The following is a 13,877-nucleotide window of genomic DNA, read 5'->3' on the forward strand; positions in this document are numbered from 1 at the left end:
TTTGGTTTGGTTTGTGTTCGGTTCGGTTTATATTCGGTTCAGTTTGTATTCAGGTCAGTTTGTATTCGGTTCGGTTTGTTTTTTGGATTGGTTTAATTAGATTCTTCTTAGTTTAATTTTTCTAAGAGAAATTATGTTTTACAACATAAATTATGTAAACATAAACTATGTGAACTAAATTCAATATAAAGCTGAAACAAAAATATTTAAAAAGGCACAAAAGTCTATAAGAATTAAAACATCATTAGTAATGTTTCTTTTATTATTAAAATTAAAAAGCGTGCAATGAATGAAATATTTTAAATCAAATAGTTTCATGATTACATAATAGGTTAGAAGAATATATGCTAATGAATAAAAAATAAAGAATATGTGGTTTACTATTAGAATTTTAGTATATTGGTATTACTAATATTTTTTATTTAAATAATTACATAAACACATTGGTTTTTTGGTTCGGTTCGGTTTTAAACCGAACCATTCGGGTTTCTTTAACCGAATGGTTTGAAATAGACTTTGGTTCGGTTTGAATCGGTTTCGGTTTGGTTAGTTCGGTTTGACTCGGTTTGGTTCGGTTTTTTTGCCCACCCCTATAATAGTTGCACCAAAGTAAATATAATTGAACTTTAAACATAAAGTTGATGTTTCGAAAGAAAAAAATGTATATACATGTGTTTGTTTTGTGAGTATCTTGTTTGAAGGGAGATAATGAAGCTATCTTTTATTGATGGTGAGTTTTAGTTATTGATTTTCCTGACTTTTTGGTAACAATTTGTTCTAAGGACCAATTTTAGAGGAACCTTTGTGTTTTTGAGTAAAAAGTGGGTGAATAATTGTCTTTTTGTTTTCGTCTGATTGTTAATTGTTATGTAGATTATCTGTAATATTTTATATTGTGTGTAGATTAGTGACTAAGCATCTTAATATTTGTTATTTATATTGATGTTGCATTATATTAATAATTTAATGATTATTTTTATTAATATGTTATGATTTTTTTTCTAATTAAGGGAAGCTATTTGTATTTTTTTTATTTTATATTTTTCTTAGGGTGCTCAGTTTGTAAACAGTCGACATATAATTAAGTTTCTTGCTAATCTAGAATTTGGAAGCCTGACTATTAAATGGATTTTATGAGTACATGTTAGGAGAACCCAGACTTGGAGACCTTAGAGTTGCCGGTCATGTAGATGCATTTTTTACTCTTGCTGAGTTTAATTGTAAAGGTTATTACAAACGGAAGCAATGCAATAATTCTTTTTTTTACTATAAATTGTTTTAGGGTTTGTATGTAAAGTTGAATGAGGATTTTTGTCTTTTATCGTGGAAGCTTAAACTGAAATTTGATAGTAGAATTCAATACATAAGAGAGAAATAATCATTTTAAAAACTTAAGTAAACAATGAAATTAACTTTAAATGGGTAGCTGACAGAAAAAAAAAACAATGAAATTAACTTAAAAAATAAAAGCCAATAATACAATTGACCTCTAACAAACTGAAGATGATTGTTTATTAATAATAAAAAGACAATGAAATCAAGACGTGGATCAAAGAGTCAGACTGTAGCATGAATGCAGACTTTGTTCGTCAAAGGAGTAGTCAACAACTTCAGGCTTTTCGGCATGCAATCTTGCATTGGTGCAGTTTGCATCAGGACATATATTGTTGCTGGCAAAATCTTTATAATCGTTGAAAATTGGTCATTGCAATTATTATTTCTTACGGTTGAATAAATACACTGGATTCTGAACCGAAAAATATTAATAGATCTAAATTGTAATGAGACCAATGTAATACAACAAAGAGAACTGATATTCCAAATGCGACAAAGATTTCAAGTTCGCAAGAAACTCTCTCATCGTTTTAGTTATTTTATTTGGTATTTTTCATTATTGTATATGTATTTATGTAATTTGTTTACAATCTAATTAATAAATAAGTTTTTAGTTGTTAAAAAAAAGAGTTGATGCAGCTTAAATATCATTGGCATAGTTTGTGATCTTCCGGAGACAACAATGCCATTTGAATATCTTATTAGAAACTAAGCATACGTTGCTATATTTTTGTTTTGTTGTTCTTCGATAATTAAGTCAATTCTAAAATCAACTTGTAAGAGATAACATAATGAGATGGCCTGGTGAATAAGGTTGTGTTTATTAGCTTCATAATTTTTTCTTTTTTTCAGAAATTGGCTTTTATTATTGATCAAAGTAATCAAGGGTCATTGCATTATGAGTTACACGGGGGATATAACTATGAAAATAAAAAGAATCTTGATTTGGTATTGCTTGTTTTGCAAGTATAGTTGCGCAAGCATATTATGCTAGACTTTTAACCTTTAAATAGAATGTCAAACGCCTCAGTATGGCAAGGAAAGACTTATGAAAGTTTCTTAACAATTGTGACCCGGTAAAATTATGAATACCAAATGTGCTTACATTGAAAGACTAAACACAAAGGACATGATGAGAAATTATTAATTTAAAAAGGGTTGATAAAGCATTATTTACGAAGCAAAAATTGTGATCTAGTAACGCATCTGCCTGGAATTAAACTATTTGTACTTTCTTAGGTGCATTCTCACTTTTTGGTGGAAGTGTGTTGGTGGGAGAGAAGCCACCTACATTTGGAACACTTTTTATTGACCTGCACACCACCAACAACATGAGAAGTGGAGTTGTTTAGGTTTAATCTCAAAGCACCACTCCCGTACAACACCAAAGCACACAGCACATCAGAGCCAGAGACAACGGCTGTGTTATGAAAAACATGTGGAAAAGTTAACGCTAGCATCACATTTAGAAAATATTGGGAATAATAGACAGACCGCCAAATCATTGTGTCAATTATCATCCCAAAACAGTGGCTATGAAAGGAAGAAAAACACATCAATGGTTCTCATTTTACTTTACAAACAGAAACGAAAACCTTTGGTTACGATGTTTAGTAGGAAATTACAGCCTCAATACCGTCAGTGAGTATTTAGTTTACTTGAATCGTACCATAAGGGGAACTTGACGAAAGTAACAATGAGTTAAATCTGTGTTGGATGCTCTTGACAGCATGATCAGAAAAGGATTGTACTGAATCATCTCGTGGAACTTCCCTCCAAGATTTATGATCATCTGTCCACAAAACCAAATTTTCATGATCATAATGTTCCTTAAGATTAATCTATGTCTTGCATACATATATGTAACTTTTGGAGTCATACCTTATGTGCAGCCAAGTTAGGAGGGAGTAATGGCAGGGGCATTATCACCGGCATAACTCCTTGAAGTTCATCCTTGGCTTAACCCACACTGTTGCTTCATAAAGTTTCTTCCTCCTAGCACCAATGATCTCCATGGTCAGATGTTTCAACGTTTCTGCTACAAATTTTTCTTTCGCGCTCACCACCCACACAAACTCAACCACTGCATTCTATGATTTTCAAAAAAAAAAAACATCACTCAATAATCAGATCACTTCTGAAAGGAACCAGAGAGATTTAAAAAAGTACTCATCAATCCCCCCGTAAAACAATTCCTAACCTCTTTCTTGTTATGTCAGATTAGAAATGTAGATGAAGTGAGAGGGAAAACTACGATGAATAAGCACATGGTCCAAACATCAACACTAACACCAGAATCTACAGATACAGAGGTAACAACGATGACAGTTATATAAGTCAAGAGAAAAAATGAAGCATCCAATCAATAAGACATAAGCACTTTCTCGTTACCTTTAAGATGGAAGGTTCTAGTGTCTTGGTTGTTTACAGCAATAGTATCACGAATGTTACACTTGCCAACAACTTTGCAAGTTCTCCAGATAATAGAAAGAAGCGTAACGGTAGAGCCAGCGAGCAAACCCATTCCCACAGAGACTGAAACAAACACTATCAAACATATAAGATTCATACTCATCGAGAAAGAAAGAGCAACTATTATAACTTTACATGAAATAGAAGTTATATTGACACAAGAAAAGACAAGATCGACTCATTGACTAAATTAATATTCACTGTTAATGTTTCAAACGATAAGAGACAAAAGTTATATATTAAAATATCATAGTCACTCACTATTTGATTCGCAGAACCAAACAAAGTTTCACCATTTTATATCTCAAAATTCAACAAAGAATCTACCTTTCACCTATCCATAATAAGCATAGCATCAGGGAGTACTCCGACCATGGGAAGAAACAAACCACCGACGATTCAAGGGCCAATCTCGAGAAGAAGCTCACTTCCGGCAGATAGATATGTTACCGCCGTGAACATGAGAAACCCATAAACCAAAATCAAAAACACGTTACCAAGCGCCGTCTAAGTACACGGCATGAACCCCATAAGTATGTTCACAAGCTTCCTATTTCTCTCCGAGACCACCGTCTTGATAACCGATCCGGAGCAGCCAAGACTTCTACCGTCGATTCCATCGGATATGAAATCGGCAGAAGTTGATGAAGTTAATAAGCGAAGGAAGAAGAGAGAGAGAGAGGGATGAGTGGTGCAAAAGAGGTAAATGGTTGGATTAATGTAGCAGATAAATGATAACTATAGCCGTTACGCAAGCATGATCCGGAGGCTGTGTCATCTGAAGGGTCAGGTGGTTTTTTTCTGCTATTCTATCATCGACAAGAAAGGTACCCTAATAACTTATGGGCCAACTTTAGAGAGTATAAAAGCCCATTGCATAAATCAGGTAAACAATCTTCATCGAGAAAGCATTTTGAGATAGTTAAAAAATCAAAGACACGTGGCATGATTTGTCCCCTCCTTTCTTGATGATGTGGACGCAGGAGGAGAGAAGCAAGTCAAGTTTATTGTTATAGATAGATGTTAAGACGTCGGGTATCATTTCGCTTCCACTTACACTATTTTTTCGCCCAAAAAGACGTCGGGTATTGGCACCCACTTCATCAGTTTTGCAAAACTAACGATCTTATAAAATGTTTAAGTATATTACTTACATAGCTAGTAAATATAATCATGGCTATGTTGTGAAAGAAAAACAACATAGCTAATAAATATAAGGGAAAATTGGAAAAAAAAGAAGAAAAAAAACACTCTCAACTTAGATTTGTTCCAATAAAACTTGTAGAAGATTATTTAGGTTATTAATAGGATTCATATTTCCTTTAATACCATTATACCCTTCAATAAACCTAATTAATATTAATATTTTGTAATTGATTTGTTTTGAAAAAAGAGAGCAAAAACGGAAGGAAAAAAAATGAAATCCAGGAAAGAGGTATGGCTCATCCCGACCTCTAATCGTTTTCTTTAGCTCCTCACCACCGTGCTCTGCTCTATGTCGACTTCGTGGTCATGCTCTGTTCCAATCGCTGCGACCAAGCTTCCTCCACGGCGTCAACTCGCGATGTCACTCCTCCGTTTCATTTCCAAAGGCTTCAATCTCGCCATGCTCTCTACTTCACTCCACTGTCTCTGTTACGTCGGAATCAGCCTTTACCGTCGCAGATCGAAGGAAAGCTTGTCGAAGAGCAACAATGGCCAGTTTGTGTAATTTTGCAAGATAGGTCCTCAAATTTGTTGACTAATCACAGATTTGTCCCATAACTTTATGTTTGTACATATTGCTCCTCGAATTAATTCCAGAACTTTCAATTGCGTAATCTAGACCAGCCAGTATTTTCATTACTCAACATTGGTCCCTGAATTTTCTATTATTTTAATATTTGCCCCAATCTTCCAAATTTACAGAAATATCCTTATGATTTCGTCTTAAACTTCCAAATGTGCACTTTTGACCCTGTTATATGAAAATTCAATATATACAATAACTCAGAAATTAATCGTCGATTAATCAATGATTAGTTTAAAGATTTTTATTATACTTGATAGTATATAATCTAGTATGCATATCAAAGTAGCGTGAATCATGTGTGGTCTAGTTGTTTGTGTGTGAAGTTTTCTCTTGTATAACTCGGGTTCGAGTGAAGGAAAAAGCAGTTTTGATGATTTTTTACGTGGACGAGAAGATATTGTGCGAGATTTAGGGTTGATTTTGTCTTGATTTTGTATAGATTTAGGAAATATATTAACTGAAATATGGAAATTTTCATATTTTTCGTGATTTGGTTATAATATGTATCCTATGTTGTGCAAAACAATGTAGAGAGGGTGGAAAGTTTATTCTTCCGAAGGCGTAACATAAGGTAAAAAGCAGAACAAGTTATGAAACATAAACAAGAAAAATCAAATCATAGAGTCGTGGCTATAAGTTGTAATAAAGCTACATGTATACTAACAATATCTTGATAGAATATAACCTAACGAATTCTAACTAAGATAGAATATACAAGAAAGTTTTGTTTGTGTTATATACCCATGATAAATCTTTGTATAATACTTAGTATCTGATTTCTAAACTAAGTAGATGGCTAGAATAAATATTTTATCCGTAGCTAGAACATAAAATAAAATATGATTCCACTATTTAAAAAAATTTAACATATAAATAGTCATACTTGAATTTCCAATGGTTTTATATTTTTCTATATTTTTAAAGCTTAGTTTACTATTTTTGGTAAAATATGTCCAAGATGACAAAAAAATATCAAAAGTTCTGTTGGAGCAAATAAAAGTTAAAAGTGTATTTTTTTTTTCATTCCCCTAGATATAATCATTGCTAATCTTAAATCCATGTATATTATCTAAATACCCAGAAACAAAACGGAGCAAAGTAAATCGGAGCAACTAAGCCAAATCTAGTAGTCATAAATATTTGAATCGTTTCCTTTTTTAATATTTATCTTATTAAAACAGAAATATTATCCGAAATAAAGATTGTATTCATGGAATAGAAAAAAGCCAACTAAATATTTTTATTCATTTGGGATCGACTATAAATTGGCGGATGTAGGTTAGGGAAGATGCCACAATTTTAAAATTTGCATAATATACCCCAAGTTTTAGTTATTTTTCCCTACTAGATTACATATTTGACCCATGTTTTCAAGTTTATATGTGATTTGCCCCCATAAAAAATAACTCTACATCCGCCATTGACTATAATACCCTTCTATATACAGAAGGAATATGCAGAGATCTGTGATGTGGAGGGTGAAAAGTTTCAGAAATGATCTTGTAGGTCATTGTGGCGCTTCGTAGGTTGGTTCTCGACCACTCGTTTTCTCCAGGTTTTGGACGGTTCGGCACAAGATAGGATGAAGACTTTTTGGTAAGCTCAAACCTATGAGCTGTATTAACATGAGTAACAAAAATAGGGTTGATAAAGTAAAATTAGAGATTAGCGATTGGTAGGAAATTTGTGGAGTAAAATGTAATTAAGAGTTAATAACAGAGGGACTCAGGTGAAAATGATCGTTATCGCTCGTAAAAGAGGTAAGAAAGAGGATTTGATTCTTTGGTGAGCAGAGAATCAATATTTGATGTTTTTGGGTCATAAGTATGTGAACTAATGAACATTATTTGATGTTGTAGGGGTTAAGGAGACACATTAATTAAATGAATGGGTCAGCTTATGAGACTCGTTGTTGGAGTTTGGGAATGCCTGAGGCCAGGCGCGTAGAGGTTCATTATGGACCATACACAAGTCAAGGACGATGTGGTGGTTAAGGAGAATGAGAGCCATGCTTCTTTGATGTCATTGGCACATGAAAAATATAGGGTAGACCCAATAAAGCCAGTGTCATTTACGTACGACACGTCCTAGACTAGATGAAAATCCTGGAGATTATACCACACCACATGTTGATATTCTAGAGGATGGGGATGTGGAGCTTTTCATGGCTGTAAGACTTGACTACGTCAAAATGAAGATTTTCCTGTCTATTGGTCACAGCAATGTCGAACGTTACAAAACAAAGAGGAAAGAATGATGAGGAGGATAGCACAAGAGGTGTGACCTAAACTAATACCTTGGAGACGTGAATATACCTTCCTTTTTAGCTTGTACCAGCTAACAAACTAAGTTGAATGTTAACAATATGTGTTTCCTTACAAGTATAAGGGAGCACAGGTGGATCCACGCAAGCGAGGAAGTTCTTATGAATATATGCAGTGCAGAGGAAAAGGAAAAGATTCAGAGAATGACACTGTGTTTGACACGAGATCAGATTAACCTACCTATGAGGTTGGGGGGGGGGGGGGGGGGGGGGGGGGGGGAACTGAATCATTCATTGACTCATCTAATGAAGGGGAAGTGCTGGGTCCTCTACGACATATGGATTGAACAATCTGCCTAGATGAGGGTGATGAAATTGTTTCCCATCACCCTAGTCTAACCTCCACTATGATAAGGTAAGCTGCAAGAGCATCTGCAAAAGACACTCTATAACTTCAAATATGAAGTTTTTTTGCTCTCCAAAAAAGAACTTCAAAACTTCAAATTTGAAGTTTTGAGGAGTGAAACTCTATATTTGAAGTTTCACTACTCAAAATTTCAAATTTGAAGCTTCATAATTTTATTTGCATTTTGGTCCATACAATCATACATCACTTTTATGATTCGTAAATACTTTTTCGTTTATTAATTTAATCCTTAAAAAATTATATCTCATAAATATTTTAAATTTTTTTTACAGAATTTAAGTTTTACACATAAAATTAAATAAAACTTTAAAATAAGATTAAAATATTTTAAACAAGATTTAGACAACAATAATATACAAAAAAAAACTTAAATTTTATTTTTTAAAAAAATTACATGAAGGCATAACTATTACACAAATTTAAATATTATAACAACACTAATAGTCATATAAGTTTGATCCAGAACCTTCAAAATTTTCAAATATTATTTAACTTTTTTTTTTGTAACTGAAGATGGTTGTTGTTGTTGTTTTGATGTTTTTTCGTACAATTCTTTATTGTTCATATCGAGTATATTCACGAGTATTAATATCATCGAAATGAAATTAGTCTTTTAGCAATATTTTATGTTTCTCTTTTACTTTCTTGTTCTGATCTAATGTATTTAAACGTATTAATATCACCTGATTTCAACGAATTTTAGCTCGTAATCTACAAAGTAAAAATGAGGAGAGCCATTTTTACTTTGTAGATTACAGGCTAAAATTTGTTGAAATCAGGTGATATTAATACGTGTAAATATGGAGAATATTTACTTCAAAATTCCCTAATAAAGAATCATTTTATGGAATAATATAGTATTTTGTTTGAAGTTTAATATTAATTAAGTTATTTTTATTTTTATTTAAATTTTATTAATTAATATTGTTGTAATATATTTATATATGTGCTAGTTATTTATAAAAGTTTTATAAATTCAGATTAGTTATGACAAATATAAGGACCATGTTATAAAATACAAATAGTTTCGAAGTTAAATTTGAAGTTTTGATTTTGGAGAAAATCACCTTTAAACTTTAAATTTAGAGTTTTAGAAACTTCAAAATAAAATTTCTTTTTGGAAATGATCTCAGTACTGTTAAAATGGACTTAATGTTTAACCGCTACTTTATGTGTTAGTTGGAAATATGGAAGACGAAAGAGTAACCAACATGGTAGCTGACAATAGTAAGGAGAAAATGACAAAGGTTGTTCATAGTAAAAAATAATTTCTGAACTTGGAATTGGAATCCGGTTCAGGAGCCCAACATTTTCGGTTACTGACCCACTTACCGATGACGATGCTTCGGAAAAGTGTGAAATACTAGGTATTTTCCTAAATACTAATTAACTTAAATAATTAACATATAATTTATTGTATTAATCATACACAAACTTTGTAATGCCACAGTGGATGAGGATATCTTTATAAATAAAGAAGAAGAGAAATGTTCCACATGCTGACACCTCACCTCTCCTATCCCTTTTTTCACCACGTGTTGAGCAGACACCGCCTCTTCTTTTCCCTTTTGTTTTGAACTCTCGGTTCTTATCCTTCTTTTTTTGTTTTGTGTTTCGAAACGTGAATCGACTGGGCTTTGTGTTTCATTATTGGGCCATGCTTTCGTCATCTTACTCTTCTCTCAGCTCTCCACGTCGGCAACGAAATTCATGAATGTTAACGTTGTTCACGGGTCTGATGTTTCAATTATTATATGTTTTATATTTAGGCCAGTATATTTTTGTTATCCAGGAAAGCCCAATAAATTTATTTGTTATTGATATAGGTGGCTCAGTGGACTGTTTATTTAATGGGCAAACAATCCATATTTTTGGGTCGATAATGGAGTCTGGTGGCTTACCGGAGGTTGACTATTTCTGACCAAACTCCGCTGGAAGCTGCCAACGTGTCGAATCAACTGGATTTATTCTCAACATTACGGAGCTCGACTGGATTCAATCACTGCCATTAATGTTCTTCCTAATTCCATTTTCCCACTACTTCCACCATTTCTCATTCAATGAATCTCACTTTGCTTTCAGTTGGTGAATCTGATGGTATAAATAGATGAATCTTGATCCCGTAAACTTCATCCTTTTCATTCCACCCAATCATAATAACCTCTTTCATTTAATAAAGTAGAAGAGAAATGCTCCACATGCTGACACCTCACCTCTCCTATCCTTTTTTTTCCGCCACGTGTCGAGCAGACACCGCCTCTTCTTTTCCCTTTTGTTTTGAACTCTCGGTTCTTCTCCTTCTTTTTCGTTTTGTGTTTCGAAACATGAATTGATTGGGCTTTGTGTTTCATTATTGGGCCATGCTTTCGTCATCTTACTCTTCTCTCAGCTCTCCACGTCGGCAACGAAATTCGTGAATGTTAACGTTGTTCACGGGTCTGATGTTTCAATTATTATGTGTTTTATATTTAGGCCAGTATATTTTTGTTATCCAGGGAAGTCTAATAAATTTATTTGTTATTGATATAGGTGGCTCAGTGGACTGTTTATTTAATGGGCAAACAATCCATATTTTTGGGTCGATAATGGAGTCGGGTGGCTTACCGAGGTTGACTATTTCTGACCAAACTCCGCTGGAAGCTGGCAACGTGTCAAATCAACTGGATTTATTCTCAACATTACGGAACTCGACTGGATTCAATCACTGCTATTAATGTTCTTCCTAATTTCATTTCCCACTACTTCCACCATTTCTCATTCAATGAATCTCACTTTGCTTTCAGTTGGTGAATCTGATGGTATAAATAGATGAATCTTGATACCATAAACTTCATCCTTTTCATTCCACCCAATCATAATAACCTCTTTCATTTAAAGATGGGCGTTCAAGCCACTTTTTTTTATTACCATCATGTTCAGCCATCAAATTTTGTTTGCATTAACGGTAAGTTTCAGTTACTAATTTCGTGACAGAGCGCAAGCATATAGTGATTGAATTCTTATCGGTTTGAAAATCCTGCAGAAGATGTCTTGGAGGTTTCAGTTAAGAAGAATGAAAAAAACTCCCAAACAGAAAGAATTGATCTCTAGGATTTGCTTGCTCACATAGAGTGCTTTGAAAGAGTAGACATTGTTCTTTGATTTGATTTCTGGATTGTTCTTAGTTTTGTTTATGTTTCTTCTTGGTTTTTGTCCATTGTGATTGAAGAAACAATTCAATAATGTTCTTCACATTTCAGAGTCTGAACTTGGCACTTGAATCTTCTTATTGCTGAGTAAAAGTCACACCTTTATTTATAGATATTTCTGAAACATTAAAGAGTTGCTTATATATAGATTTTAAAAATATATGAAGATGTGAAAGTGAGTATAGTGGTGGGGGAGGAGGATTGATTGCCTCCACCGGAAAATGTTATCTTCAGTAAATTCAAAGAGTTCGATGAAGATTCAACCGTTAAATCATTGAGGTAGTTTTGCTCTGTTTTTCACATACCTTGCTCTGTTTTTCACATTTTCAACAAATGTCATTCATGAAACAAGCAAAAGGGATCAATGAATTCCAAAAGCTTTATGCACAACTGGACATGACGTTAACACAAAGATTAATTGTGTCATGTTTGTTTTATTTTTAGTGTTTATAGAAATAGATGATGGCAGAGGTAACTGATGAAACACTTGACAAAGACAGGATGAAAGTAAAAATGAAGATCTCGCTAAACTATGTAGTTATTTGCATTTCAATCACAAGATTCATACTCACACACTTTTCATTGGTTTTCTTCAAGCTTCTTCTAACTAGCTCATTACTTTTGTGTTGATCTCATAGGTTCTTGATGAGATAAGTATTTGTGTTGCATTTCAGCTTTGTTTTCTTAAAATAGTTTTGTTAAATATGTCACGGAAAACAATCCTAGGTGGTTTAACCTAAAACTTTGTTTCTTGCAATCTACTGAAGTGGGTGATCTAAAAATGAGATTGGCTTACTACGACTAATCTGAGAACATGAAACTTCTTAGGTTTCACCCATCTTGCATCAAACGTAAGCAGGTGCCTTATCTGAGAAATCATGATAATATATAGTGACGTAATAAATAAGTTAAAACTGGATTCACATTGTTTTGTTCTAACATCTTCAACCTTGCAAATAAATCTCACCCTGGTCTAAATCAAAAGCCCCCGAACCTCCAACCAAGAGAGATCAAATTAAAAAATAAACAATTATCAGATTAAAGATATTCTTTGATTCCATCCCCAATACTTTTTTTTTTTATCAAACCATCCCCAATACTTATTAAGTCAGATTACAAGTATACAAAGATAATGTTCGCTTACCTGTAAAAGTCTTTTAACTCTCTCTCTTTATATAAACGAACAAAACATAAATTAACAAAAATTTAAATAAAATTTAAATATAATTATACGTTTGATAAATATTTTTTACTCAAACACCAAAACTAGTTTTAAACTACTAAAACATATATCATTGTACAAAACGCAAACCCCTACACTACAAGAAAACATATTTTTTACGAGGGCGGTATTCGTTGTAAATTCGTCGTAATAGGGGCTTTACGACGAATTAACATCGATACACGTTTCGTTGTTAAACGCTCGTCGTAACGGAGGTTTCATCGTAAAGTCCTAGTTACGTTTACGAGGAGGTCAATTCCTCGTAAAGCGGAAGGAAACTATTCGTCGTAATGCCCTCGTAAATGACGATGTAAATACCTCGTAATAGTTCGTTGTAAAAGCCACGTAAGGCTTCCACGTAAAGTTGATGTAAACTTTACGAGGACTTTACAACGATTCCATGTAAATTCCTCGTAAACGTTACGAGGACTTAACGTTGAATTTTACAACGAATTTACATCTCCATATTTAAAATATTAATTAATTATAATAATTATATAAATTTTATAAAACAATAATTTTAAAATTTAAAATATTTGAAATAAAATTAAATATGAAGCCAAATAATTTTTTTTAAAAAACTATAAATTCATTAATTAAATAGAATTTAAATTTTTTATACAAAACAAAAGAAATTAAAAAAGGAAACTAAAGGCCAACATCATCGTCATCGAAGTAGTTGGCTGAGAGGTTCGGGTCTATAGACGTTCCTGCTTCGGGATCCGACTGGCTCATCCCGAGAGCTGCTCGTTTCTCCGCCAAAGCTCCCTGCCAAGTTGGATTTCCCACCGCCATCACATCCAGAAAACCCTCGAGAGAGTCCAAACGCTGCTGCTGGGTATCCATGCGAGCCTGCATCCGGTCGTTGTCCTGGTCCCGTCTCGAATAGTATGACGAAGTCGCCCTTGCAACTTCGTTAACGGAACCTATTCCGACCGTCCTTCCCTTCTTTCTAGGAGCCACCTATATGTATATATATAAAAACGTATTTAGAGTTAATAATAAAATAAAGAAAAAAAATTAAAATTATTAAATTTTACCTCCTCGAAGATCCGGTCGACCTCTTCGGTTGACAACTTGACGGGTAATCCATCTGCAGACTGTTGGGTAAGTTGCGTCTCTTGCTCTTCAACCCGAGACGCCACAGCGTTGAAGAGTTTCTCGGATGCAGGATCCAC

At 33.5% G+C, this 13,877-nt stretch overlaps 2 long non-coding RNA genes across 5 annotated transcripts; one reads left to right on the plus strand and one right to left on the minus strand.

Moving 5' to 3' along the window:
• Positions 1-2,384: 2,384 nt before the first annotated feature.
• LOC106394645 lies at positions 2,385-6,362 on the minus strand. Of its 3 annotated transcripts, none has more exons than XR_002658586.2 (6): positions 4,135-6,362; positions 3,727-3,870; positions 3,536-3,633; positions 3,217-3,425; positions 3,005-3,127; positions 2,385-2,755 (listed from the first exon to the last, which is right to left on the minus strand). It is a non-coding gene; the product is annotated as an uncharacterized LOC106394645 (long non-coding RNA). The 3 variants fall into 3 exon arrangements; XR_002658587.2 differs by having other exon boundaries at positions 2,994-3,127; positions 4,135-5,829; XR_001278941.3 differs by lacking the exon at positions 2,385-2,755 and having other exon boundaries at positions 2,777-3,127; positions 4,135-4,834.
• A 1,788-nt stretch (positions 6,363-8,150) lies between these two features.
• Positions 8,151-12,227, plus strand: LOC106395649. 2 transcript variants are annotated; one of them, XR_007329273.1, is made up of 3 exons: positions 8,151-8,277; positions 9,469-9,656; positions 9,740-12,227. It is a non-coding gene; the product is annotated as an uncharacterized LOC106395649 (long non-coding RNA). The 2 variants fall into 2 exon arrangements; XR_007329272.1 differs by having other exon boundaries at positions 9,469-12,227.
• The last annotated feature ends 1,650 nt before the right edge of the window (positions 12,228-13,877 follow it).

This window comes from Brassica napus, chromosome C9 (genome assembly GCF_020379485.1).
Source record: "Brassica napus cultivar Da-Ae chromosome C9, Da-Ae, whole genome shotgun sequence".
Classification (NCBI taxonomy): Eukaryota; Viridiplantae; Streptophyta; class Magnoliopsida; order Brassicales; family Brassicaceae; genus Brassica; species Brassica napus.